This window comes from Dermacentor albipictus, unplaced genomic scaffold, assembly GCF_038994185.2.
Source record: "Dermacentor albipictus isolate Rhodes 1998 colony unplaced genomic scaffold, USDA_Dalb.pri_finalv2 scaffold_26, whole genome shotgun sequence".
NCBI classification, from domain to species: domain Eukaryota; kingdom Metazoa; phylum Arthropoda; class Arachnida; order Ixodida; family Ixodidae; genus Dermacentor; species Dermacentor albipictus.
The window spans coordinates 2,293,593-2,306,937 of record NW_027225580.1 but is presented as its reverse complement, the minus strand read 5'-3'; the positions used below and the strand labels follow the sequence as shown (position 1 = coordinate 2,306,937).

General features: G+C 46.2%; 1 long non-coding RNA gene across 1 annotated transcript in view; it reads left to right on the top strand.

The window, feature by feature from the left end:
- Nucleotides 1–13,345, top strand: part of LOC139052543 (uncharacterized) — a 29,493-nt gene that overhangs the window by 13,757 nt on the left and 2,391 nt on the right. Inside the window, exon 3 of the long non-coding RNA XR_011509960.1 lies at nucleotides 8,357–8,592. This is a non-coding gene — a long non-coding RNA (uncharacterized lncRNA). The remainder of the gene's footprint in view (nucleotides 1–8,356; nucleotides 8,593–13,345) is intronic.

The window sequence follows — 13,345 nt, the reverse complement described above, 5'->3', positions numbered from 1 at the left end:
AGATGGGAGCAACGGCCAGAGACTTGCTTCCATCGTCTGTGGGGAGTCGCTGGTGATGAGCAGCAATGGGCAGGACGCTACTCAGAGGCCTCAAACATGTGGCTTGGTCCATGGCTGGACTGTGCGTGTGGCATGACGTCGCAGCCGGGTGCCGTGCGCTCAGCGAAGGTGTCAAGTACCGTAAGCTCATTTATGCCGACAACGGGGACACGGAGCATTGGTAGTGGGTGGGTTTGATATTGCATAGTCTTTCTTGGATCTTGCGAACAGTTCCTGCAGCAGTGGCCCACGCGGCTGCAAGAAAAACATCCCCGTCTAAGCAGAGCCTGGGCAGAGGTGTGCTCAGGGGCTGTGGCTGCCAAACGCCGACTTTCGGTATCCTGTACTTCAGCTGCCTTCCGGACGAAAGCAGGCAGACTGGGTTCCATTGGTTGCATGAAAAGGAGGGCGGCATGGGTGGGGTCTTGGATAGCATCAGTGATTTACTGCCTGAAGGCATGGGACGCCCAAACAAGGCCGCACGTTTTGAGAAGGTATGATTTCCGGGAGATGTTTGTGGCAGAATCCCATTGTGCCTCTGCCAGTAGGATCACATCACCATAAATTGTATTTTGTAAATCCCTGAAAGTTCGTCAAATGGGGAAATCAATGCTGCGCTCCATGTTTGCCCATGTAGAGTATTGGCAAACCTCAAAACGATGCCATGCTGCAGCAGCTCCACGGGTACGTCCTTCGGCGATGGATCTTTTCAGCGCATCTGTCCACTGATTGGAGACTGCCAGTGTCCACGCTGTTAACTAATATGGAAGAGTCTTTCTTGAACCCATGAACATCAGTAAGCCTCTGTGCAGAAACTGCGAAAGCACCGGGACCGACGAGAGGGTTAAAAGAATGAGTCGCGTCACGGAGACATTGCGACAAAGCGGACATTGTCTTTTCGAGGTCACCATCAGCAGTGGCGCTGCCACCCTTTACCGATGCTGCTGTGGAGATCTGAATGCCTTCCAAAGGCGTTGCGGCAATTGAGTGCTAGGAATGTTGGTCCGGAAGCTGGCGACCTCTTCGGAGCATTATGTTTGACGGCCAGGAGGTGGGAGTCCCATTGTTAGTCCACTGCGCAATTGTAAACAAGAAAAAGACACAACACCCGTTCTGTGGGCTGCCTGTTTCGTTCGTTATGGTGATGTTGTTCTTAAAGTCCTTGCCACTGTTCTTAAAGTCATCTTGTTGTTCTTGTTTGGTCAAAATATGGCTCGTACACGCCATTTTGTTTCCTCCTTTTTCGTAACTGAAGGCGTCGGCAAGGTGTGCAACAAATGCACTTGGAATGTTCCGCTTTCAATGAACATCTACCACGCCGACGCTTCAGCAAACTGTGCAGCGATTTCACTGGGTATGCCTTGCTCCTCAAGAAACCTCTCGCTGTCTTGCGACACCGAGTATGTGCCACTGGGTGTTCAGCAAGCGAGGGAACAATTCTCAGCGTTTTGCAGGCGCCGGTGCACCATGCTCCCCGTCTTGGAGGCAATGCGCATACTTCACTTCAGTATCGCTAGATGGTGCAGTATTTCTAGAAAGAAGCGTGAGCTCAGAGCTCGGTTTCCGCATGAAGCGTTTCTCAGCACTCTCACACACCAGCACGCCATGCATTTCGGAGGACCAGGCGCAGGCCTGCCATCAGTAGCGCTTCTTGGCGCAGAATGTTCTTGGGGGTGCGTGAAAGAGGAATCCCGCTGCAGTACCCGCCTCACGCATAACTCCTTTGGATGGTGGCAATACTTGGTGGGGCAATCTTGATTCAATGCGAACGCATTACCGTTGACAGTCATCGTCGGATGGGTGCTGGAGCTTTTTCTTGACATTCCCTTGCAAGCACAGCTAATCACCCCTATGCTTTTGTTGGCTTCAGTGCCTGTTGGCTTTATATATATATACTGTATTTATTCGTATCTAGGCCGATAGTTTTTTTCAAATAGTCATATTCCAAACTCTAGGCTCAGCTTAGATTCGAGGATTTTAAAGAACGCACCAGTTTTTAATTGAAACTGCTAAATATGGTGCATAGCTAGCGCCATGTAGAAAAGTCAGTATCGAAGCCGCTACTAGCCGTGCCAGTAACCAACCGTTCTCAAGTGAGGTCGCCATTTTGACCTGTGTCATTTCGGCCGTATCGGTGTGCAGCGTGGCGTTATCGCGATGGCACCAAGCAGAAGATGCCACTACAGTGCCGCTTTCAAGCGAAAAGTTGTGATAGCCGCAGAGGCATCGTCGAACCTTCAAGCCGGGCGGGACTTCGGCGTCGACGAGAAAAACGTCCGTCGTTGGAGGTGACAATGACAGCAGCTTTTTGTGTGCGCCGCAATAAGGATGGCATTTAGTGGACCAAAGAAAGCCCGTCACCACGAAGTGGAGACAGTTTTGGCCGACTTCGTTCGGACGCAGAGAGCAGCTGCCCTTCCAGTGACAACAGAAGTGCTCCACGCGAAAGCTAGGGAACTTTCGAGGGAGCGGAGGCCTAACGTCAAAGGATTTCAAAGCCAGCAGGGGCTGGCTTCAGAAATTCATGAAGTGTTTCGGCTTCAGCCTCCGACGTCGCACTTCAATCACCCAGAAAGTTCCAAGCGATTTCGAAGAAAAGCTGATAGCGTTTCAGCGCTACGTACTGTGAAAGAGAAAAGCGGCAGGCTACAACCTTGGGCAAATCGGCAACGCCTACCAGACGCCAGTGGTATGATATGGTTGATATGCCAGTGGTGTACACCGTGAATGAAAAGGGTGCCAAGGAGGTGAAGGTGCGCTCTGCGGGCTACGAGGAGCAGCGTGCAACTGTGATGCTGTGCTGCACAGCTGATGGACATAAACTCCCTCCTTATATAATATTTAAAAGGAAGACACTGCCTGCTCGAGAAACTTTCCCAAGAAATGTCATTGTGTGGGCAAATGAGAACGGGTGGATGATGGGTGCGATGGTGGAAGAGAGGGTTAAGATTGTGTGGGGACGGCGCCCAGGAGCCCTTTTGACAAAGAACTCGCTTCTTGTCATGGACTCTTACCGTGGGCACTTGACCGACAACGTGAAGGCTGCACTCGCCCAAGCAAACACGGACCTCATTGTCATACCGGGTGGCATGATGGGCCAGTTGCAGCCACTTGATGTCTGCATCAACAAACTTTTCAAGGATCGTCTGCGGAAATATTACATGGACTGGTTGTCTGACGAAGACCGCATGCTAACGGCAACAGGCCGCATCAAACATGCATCGCTATCGCAGCTGGCAGGCTGGGTAGCTGCAGCGTGGGACGACATCCCAGGTACTTTGATCATGCGCACCTTTAAATAGTGCAGCATATCTAATGCGCTTGACGGTGCCGAAGATAGTGCACTGTTTGAAGGTGACAGTGACAAGGAACACAGTGACGATTCTAGCAGCGACGACGACGTTGAATGAGCTCTGCACCTTCAGATTCAATAAATGCTGTTTGCATTTTGTGAACGCTGTCCTCGCTTTTTTCGTTCAGCCTACATTCGAAGTAATATACATTTTTTTTGTTGGCTTCAGACTTTAGGGGGTCGGCTTAGAATTGGGGTTGGCCTATATTGGAGTAAATACGGTATTCACATTTCAACTTATCACCCATTTTGTTCTAACATTAAAATATGGCTTATGTTTGTCAAACATAGTCCTCAGCTTGTAATATATGTTATGAGCTATATATACAGAATACCGATATGACATCGCGAAAATGAAGGAATGCGTTATTTTCTCTCCTAGTAGAAGCATTATTAGAAGTTGAAATTCTATTTAAAGGAGGAGTTCCTCACATATCTGCTGATACAGTACTATTCGAGAGAGAAACCAGAAAATTTGAAAATATAGGGAATTACCCGTAACTGTTCTTATAACGTTATCACATTGATTATGGATTGTCATAACCACTAGTGTAAAAATCAAAAAGGTTGCAGTTTCGCCCGCAAAACGAAACATCGATTGCGATAACAAATTAGTGCACAGCCATACGAAGTAAGGATACCAGTTTTATCAGCCGTATATACTTGGAAACCATCGTTTAATACCTGAATTAACATGCATATGGTGTCAGTGCACAGGAGCAAACGCAAATCACACTGAATGAGTGCGGACTCTCGATGTCAGAACGCTGGTGGGAGCAACGCGTCAACGCATGAGCGGCGAACACACAGCGCGCACAAAGGTATGATCTGTCTGCAGACCATTTTCAAGGTGGAGTGCATGGGACCGTGCGCGGCCTTAAACAGTGCGCACTTCTTGGCAACGAGCTAGAGAACAATACGAGCCGTCCCAACACGTGGCAGTTGCTGCGCCATCATTGTAGACCCCATCAACACCAAAACCGACGCCAACATAGAGCAAATCAAGGCAAGATACAAATTTGATGGAACCGATGAACAGCTCATCGATTGACCTAAAGAAATCTATATAGAACCCGCTTGCCCGGCAGCGGATAAAGAATATCAGGGAGAGGAGAATCCGCTACTGGGCGAATCCATTGTAGTAGCAGAGGTCAGAGCCGCCGCACTCTTTGACTTCAAAAGGAACACAGCCCCTGGCCCAGACAATGTCACCTGCGGTATGCTAAGGAACTTGGACGACGACTCTATAGTTCACCTTACAGCTTATCCGAACAAAGTGTGGGAATACAGGGAAGTCCCTAATGAGTGGAAACACGCCAACATCATTTTAATCCACAAGAAGGCAAAATCCTGGGTATAGAAAATCTCAGGAATTTCACTGACCTCGTTTCTAGGCAAATTAATGGAGATAGTAATTCAGACGCCACTAACTCGATTGGCGGAAGAAAACAGCATCTGGCACCACGAGATGGTAGGTTACAGACAGCGCCTTAGCGCTCAAGATACCATGCTAAGGCTCCAACACTATACTATATATACAAACGGTAGAACAAAGATACGAAAGCAATATTGGCCGTAGACTTAAGCAAAGCGTTTGATAATGTCAGCCACTCGGCCATCCTCGACGGCCTGTCAGTTGTTAACGTAGTGAAGAAGACTTGCAACTAAGTAAAATCTTTTCTGAAAGACAGAACAGCGACCTTGCAAATGCAGAGCCTCAGCTCGGAAGAGAATAAATTAGGAAACAGATGCACCCCGCAAGGAGCCATCCTATCCCCTTTCCTGTTTAATTTAATTATGAAAGACCTGCCGCGCAAGTTAGGAAGGACCGAAGGACTCAGGACGAGCGTCTGCAGTCGCCAATTGATTTTTCGGACTCCAAAAATTTAGGCATGCTCGATTATTCGGTCTGCTTCGCAGCACTGCCGTTCTCCCCATAGACCATAATTTATAACAACTGCCGAAAGTTCGGACACCTTGCAACCTCTCGTCTGATTTTTCGGACACCCCTTGAGCCAACTCGATCGCGAGCACCATGCACCAACTCTGACCGGTGCATGGTTCGACTTGCCGAACGACATTTTTGTTTTGAACGGAGCATCCTTGCTGCCCCACGAAGTGGCGCAACTGCAAATCCCCGCTCATTATCATTGTTTCTGCCTGGTTCGTAGCAACAGCAGTTCCGGTCTCAGCTTAGTAAGCCATGTCAGGACAATCCAGCAGCTGATCAGTTCCTTTCTTCGTGCACGACGCTGTGAGTAGGCCACGTTTTTCGTTTGTGCGACTGGTGTCGGCGTGACGGCGTGGTAATGTTTGCTTTGTATGCTGTGTCGAGTTTGCGGTGATGCAACACGGCATACGGAAACATCGCGTCGAGTGTCTAATGGCGCCGACAGTGCCCGCGCAGACTGCGCTGGGGAATGCCGGCAAGCAGGTGCCAGGAGGCCTAAGATCGATGTGCTCTCTACTGACGCCGAAAATTTTCTGCCGAGACCTGCGCAGTGGTTGCATTGCGATTCCAGACACCGTCTCATTTGACAGTTTCACAGGTGCTGGCACTGCTGTACTGACATGCCAGAACTCGACGACGGCGAGATCATTCGTCAGGTTTCTGCTGCACCGCCGAACGATGACTCCGAGTCGGAAGGTGACGCACCATGTGCTACGCTGCTGTCGCATGCGGAGCGTGTACAAGCAGTGACTGTGCTTTCAGCCACTTATAGTGACCGTATGACCGTCTCCGACTTTACGCTTATCTGATTGCGCGTAAACGGAACAGCGCACAACGGTGCATTCACGATTTCTTCAAGCCTACTGCCAAGCCCGAATAAGTGTGTGGAAATAAAGGATTTCTTTTTTTTTCTTAATCTGCATTTTTGGACACCTGTTTATTCGGAGATTTCCGCTCCCCGTAAGGCCCGAGTAAATGGTCGGCGACTGTACTCAGATGGTGTCAACTCTTGGCTCAGTGAGGGCAGCGATGCGTCTATCGAAGAAAGGCTCCAGCGGGCAGCCAGCATCACAAACTTCCATGCAAAAAGTAAACGGCTGATGAAGTATGAACTACTAATTATCAGGCCCAGGACGAGGACAGACAATGCATCTTGTCCCAGAATCTCAATAGAGTTAGACGGCAAAGAAATTGTGCAAGTAGATGAGATCCGAATTCTGGGCATGCTTATAAGCAAAACAGGAAAGTACCACGCGACTACAGCTAAGCTAGACGCGCACGCAAACCAAGTGGTAAGCATCATTAGAAGAATCTCGGCCAGAGGCAGAGGGCTACAGCAAAACAACAAGTTAAGGCTGGTCCGGGCCTTCATCTCGAGTCGGATCTGCTGCTCAACCCCATTTCTTAACATACAAAAAAAAACAGAAAGAAACAAGTGAGATGTAATAATAAAGAAATGCGCAAAGCGTGCACAGGGACTACCAATCTCGACTCGACTTGGCTTCAACCCAACATTAAGGTCGAGACGCTCGCGACCTACCGCGAGGTCATAGAGCACTACAGGTTAGGACGTCGGAAATATCCATTCCTGGATAGGTCCCTCACGTCTGCAGAGGCAGTCACCTGACACCGCCTGCAAGCCAAGAACGACATTTCTCCCAGATGGAGATGCCTCACGCAAACGGGAAATCCCGAGAACCAATTTTGCAGATTCTGCAATAAAATAGGAACGCTAAAACATATCCTATGGGAGTGCAGCTACTCCCCGGGATATAATTTATTCAAGGACGAAGAAGCTTGGGAGACTGTGCTTCATAGCGAAGACCTGGCGGAAGAGCCCAACATTGTCCATCTGGCAGCCGAAGCGGCAAACCGCTTCGTCTACTAACCCCTGCTGCCCTTAGGGTGACATCGGGCTCCCTGGACGCTCTACGAGCGGTACCAGAGCTCCTGTGTCACCCCTTACGGACAATAAAAGTTTTCACACACACACACACACACACAGAGAAAAGACGGGGAATGCGGGAGATGGCAATTCAAGACGATGAGCAAAACGTGAACAAGGTGAATGCAGGAGCCAACGTTTCGACAAGTGGACTTGTCGCCTTGAAGAAGACAAGTCCACTTGTTGAAATGTTGGCTCCTGCATTCACCTTGTTCACGTTTTGCTCACACACACGCGCACGCACACGCACACACACACACACACACACACACACACACACACACACACACACACACACACACACACACACACACACACACACACACACACTGGCAGAGTCGAAAACTTGCACCCGCCTCCCTCCTGCGCGTCCTCCCCGCTTGCCTCCACATACCATCAACACAAAATTGAAGTGCCATCCTGTCGAACTAACTTGTGCCACTCTTCCTTTTTGGCAAGAACAGCCATTGAATGGAACCGCCTTCCTGCTTCCACAGTCTCAATTTATGACTCCACTAACTTCAAGATCACCATTCAAAGTGCCTTATAGTTTGATTTTCTATTATTGCCCTGTACTGCAATTATTGTATATTTTTACCACTCCTTTCTGTTGTGCCTACTAGGCCTTGAATGTATGTAAAATAAATAAATAAATAAATATATGGTGAGGGAGATTGAGCCGCCATCATCAGTTCCCCTTGCGCCCCGTCGCGAAATGTACAGTTGCTGACAGAGCACCTTGCAGCCCCCACTCCCTTCTTCCCATCACATCACTGCCTTTTGTGTGACGTAAGATGGTGCATTTGTCTCCATTATCTTCACTCATGCGCACCAGATGGGGAATGGATCGTCGGCTTCCGTCGTGTGCTTTCACTTGCACATACAGCATACGATGTACACCGACAATGTTATCGCCCTCGGCCATGATACGGAACATCATGGCGGCGGCAATGGGAAAAATGCACTTGGAGCGTTCATATCGACATCGCATCTAAGATGTCGCACTCACGCTGGTTATTATTACAGGTGACGATAACGCTGATGGTATCGTCCATGCGTCTTTGCCCAGATCGACAACCGCCTGCCGACCTGCTGCTGTCGCCTGCCAATCCGCATCGACGATTGCTGACTCCAGCTCATCACCTGCCAGTTACAGACGAATCCAACTGGTCCACCTGGCAACCTAGGATTACATCATGTGCGTTCACGGCAGCGGATGCAGGATATAAAGGACAGCTGGCTGGCTCCCACTTCGGGCACGACATCGCATCTAAGATGTCGTACTCACGCTGGTTATTATTACAGGTTAGTTACCTGAAAGGTGCACATTGTTTTAGAAGTAGTAATTACTCATTGTTGGCGGTGTCGTGCCCACCACAGTCTATTGAAAAATTTAAGTTTTTGATGGCTCTGTTTACTTGCAAATTTCATACCTTGTCTGCTATTTTATTATTGCTTTCGGGAGATATAGAATCTAATCCTGGCCCTATGACAAAAGGTGAAGGAGATTCACTTGCCCAGGCTATATATACTATCCGCCGGCTTGAAGAGGGTCAGCTTCCCTGATAGCTGATGTGAAGTCTGCCAGGGAGAAGCAAGTGGAAGCTGACAACAAAATAAAAATTTTAAGTGACAAGATTGTCTCTTTAGAAAACGCAATGGAGTTAAATTGCACATTCAAAGCTGGGACAGATTCTGACGCTGGACGCGTTGTGTCTGAGCAGGTGGCGGTTATTAAGGCACGCTGTAACGACTTCGAGAATAAGCTGTGACGTTCGAATCTGCTTTTCTTCGGTTTGGAAGATAATGCTAGAGAAGACTCGACAAAGTTGGAGCAAAATATAATTTACTTCTGTGCGGATAAGCTTGGCATCAAAATAACAACAATTCGAGCAGGTGCATCGGTTGGGAAGATATAGAGAGGACAAACGGAGGCCAATCATAGCCAAGCTGACTGTCTTTAAGGACAAAGATGGCATTCTTTCTTCGGCACACAAACTGAAGGGAACGTGATATTCCATTCGCGAATATTTTTCACCGCAAGCTCGACGTGCTAGACAAAAAGCTAATAGAATTTGCGAAAACCCAGAATAAAGCTTTCAAGCTTTCCGTGGACAAGCTGCGTGTTGATTCAAGAACTTATATCTACGATGGTTCTGCAAGTGCAGTTGTCCCGCTGAATAGATAGCTACAGTTGCGAGCATGCGCACAGAGCCACCAGGTACGAAAACTAACCCCGACTTCACCCTCGCTATCATTATCGTATGCCAACATACGAAGCATATTATCAAAGCGCGGTCTCATCTCTTCCTTCTTGGAAGACAGTACTGTACATCGGATATTATCGCTGTCACAGAGACATGGCTGCATTCTGCAATAACGAATGATGAAATCTTTTCATCTTCAAACATGTATGACATATATAGGTGTGACTGCTCTATTAAAAGAAGGGGCGGTGTCTTGATTGGTGTAAAGAAAACCATTATGTCATTTTTGGTCAACACTAATTCTGATCTCGAGATTGTTTGGGTAGCCTGCATGATCTCATCTTCTAGGATACTAATAGGTAATTGTTACCGTGCACCAGATTCTAACCATGCTTTCATCAATGCTCTGTGCGACACAATCAACCAAGCCATGGAACTCTTCCCGACTGATATAATTTATCTTCTTGGGGATGTCAATTATCCACTAATTGATTGGACGAATTTATCAACTCCTTGTCATATATCGTCTCAATTCATCAACTTGTCTTTAGACTTCAACCTCTTTCAAGCTGTCACCAAACCCACACGTGGTGCGAATGTTCTAGATCTCATTCTTAGTACGGCACCTGAAACAATAGGTCACACAGAATATTTGGATGGTTTCAGCGACCACCATATGCTCCAAATAACAATAAACACAACGCCACCGGTTAAGGGTAAAACGAGAAAACAAATTCGTGATTACAATAAGGGCAATTATAAAACATTAATCTCGGAATTTGAAACTTTCTTCGAAAACACAATGTGGCCATTATTTTACGATAGATCTGTTGAAGAAAACTGGCTCATGTTTAAAAATACACTGTGCGCATTAGTATGTAGACAAGTATGTTCCACTCGTTAATATAACGAACGATAAGTTGCACCCTTGGTTTACTGAAAAGCTTCAGCGCATGAGGAACAAGAAAAAATGCTTGTATAATATCGCTGAGTGAGATCGCACATAGCAGCGTGGCAGAATTACAAAACGTACCTTAAATCGTACTGCTCAGCTTTAGGTGAAGTTAAAGATAAATATATTTTTCTAATGATCTTCCTGAGCTGCTTAAGAACAATCCTGCCAAGTTTTGGAAAATAATAAAGCCTAACAAGGAATCTGATGAATTGTCATTACAAAACAGCAGCAATAATTCTATTCCAGACAGCGAACGTTCGGAGGTCTGTAATTCATTTTTCAGCTCTGTATTTACACAGGAGAACACTTCAAATGTACTACCTTCTGTTCAGAATTAAGCTACCAATACATGGAACCTATTGAAATCACTTTGGAGGGCCTCTCTTCCCTCCTAAATAACCTTAAGATGTCTTCTTTATGTGGCATAGATGGTATAAATTCAAAGATTTTAAAGAACACCTTAGAAATATCAAGGAAACTTCTCTTTCACGTATTTAGACAGTCACTTGCGACTGGCCACCTTCCCGCAGATTGGAAGATGGCAAAAGTTATACCTGTATTTAAAAATGTCAACAGGAACTCCTGTGAGAATTATCGTCACATTTTATTGACATGCATTCTCAGCAAGTTGCTTGAACATATTATCGCTTCGCAGATTTACAGACATCTTGAGACTAACAAATTCCTTTTTCATAATCAGCATGGCTTTAGGAAGGGCCTTTCGTGTGAGAGACGGTTATTTGAATTTACAACAGACCTACACACTAACTTAAGTTATAACTTACAAATTGATTGCTTGTTTCTTGATTTTTCGAAGGCATTCGACCATGTCGCACATTGTCGCCTAATATCAAAGCTCTCCGCACTCAAATTGGACTCTCTTACCTTGTCATGGCTCCGAAATTTTCTGTCTAATCGCCAGCAGTTTACTATTGCAAATGACTACTCTTCCTTCGTAACAGACGTTTCTTCTGGTGTATGACAGGGTAGCGTCCTCGGTACCTTGCCTTTTCTAATCTTTACGAACGACCTACCTCAAAATTTGTTTTCCATCATAAGAATATTTGCCGACGTCTGCATAACTTATCGCCCAATCAAAAATTAGGATGATCATCTCGTTCTTCAGCAAGACCTTCAACAAATTATTAGCTGGTGCAATAAATGGCTAATGACTTTAAATACCACAAAATGCAAAGTAATGTCGTTCACCCAGAAGTCGGCAGCATCACCGTGTCCCTACCATATTAATAATTACACTGTTACAACAGCTACACAATATAAGTATCTAGGAGTTCTATTCACATCGAATCTTTCTTGGACGGATCATATCACGTCCATTTCAGTTAACGCCTCCCAATCGTTGGGTACTTGCGACGCGACTTGAGGAATATTCCTTCAAATGTTCGCAAGCTAGCTTACCTAACTCTTGTTCGTCCCAAGCTCGAGTATGCATGTCCCACTTGGTCCCCTCACCAGAAATACCGCGTTGAAACGCTAGAACAGATCCAGAACAGAGCAAGCCGCTTCGTGATAAACGATTACAGCTACCAGTCTAGTGTAACACAAATAAATGCTAAGCTTTCATTACAATCCTTGAGCACTCGTCGAGACATTGCCATTTCATCACTGTTCCACAAATTGCTTCACTCCACTCGAACACCCGCATGCTTGAAACGACCCTTCTCCACGTCACATAGGCTTCATAATCATTTCAGCTATGGCCGCCTTTACGGTTCTATAAAAGCATTCCATTACTCTACTCTTCCTCGTGCTATCAGAATATGGAATTCACTCCCGGACAGCATTGCATGCCAGTCTAACTACGATTCATTCTGTGATGCCATGACTGAATGTATGACTAACGAAATGTGAAGTTTTACGTTTGTCGCACAATGCTTTCTTGTACTTGCACTATCTTTTACAGCTTATTCTCACATTATTACCGTTATGTTGCTGTGTTTACCGTTCCGTTGGAATGTCGCGTTAGCAACTTTTCGTCTTTTTTTAATCATTAATACTGTTTAACACTCTGGCCTTGTTAATTACACAACTTCACTGAAAACAATCTGTGTGATTTAGTCCTTGTTAATATATTATGTTTTCTTTCTTTCCCTAGCGAATCGTGAACTAAATATTTTTTTTCATCCCTGTTGCACTTGCGGTTGTAGTTTGTAAACTGATACGGCTTATAGATGTCATGTATTCTATGTATTTTCTATGTTCTGCCCCCCCTTACTCAATGCCTCACTTTTAGGCCTGTAAGGTATTTTTAAATAAATAAATAAATAAATATAATTGATATCGAAATAAATGTTCGCCAAAAGACACACCTACTTTGGAGATTGAGCATGTCACCTGGAATACTACTTGAGAATTATTGATAAGCCTGATGCACGTAGTGAACGACACTGTGGCATGCATTTACTTCATTCTCTGGCACTCGCCTGACAGATTCACGAATAGACATACAGCGATGCTGTTTGAGAGACATGTGCGATGGAGCGACCGCAAGTGTTCTACTCAGTCCTTGAGCCCGAAGGCTTCCCTCATGCCCACCGGAAAAGCCACACAATTTTTAAACCTTCTGCATAACCAAGGGCACTTTGTCGAGACGGAGAATTTTCCAGGCTCGCGGTTGGACAAAAGAAAACGAATCTCGGCGCGATGTTGCTTGCCCGATAAACAAGCGTGGAGACGTTGTGTTCCAGCACTTTGGTAAACACAACCAATGCATAGCACGTCCACACTTGCACAACAGCGACTCATCGACTGAAGGATCCAGCGACACCGCGCTAAGTTAAAATAAATTTGGGAGTTTTGCGTGCAGTAACGATGATTGGATTATGATGAACGCCTAGAAGAGCTTCCGGAACAAATGTGACCATCAGGGATTTTT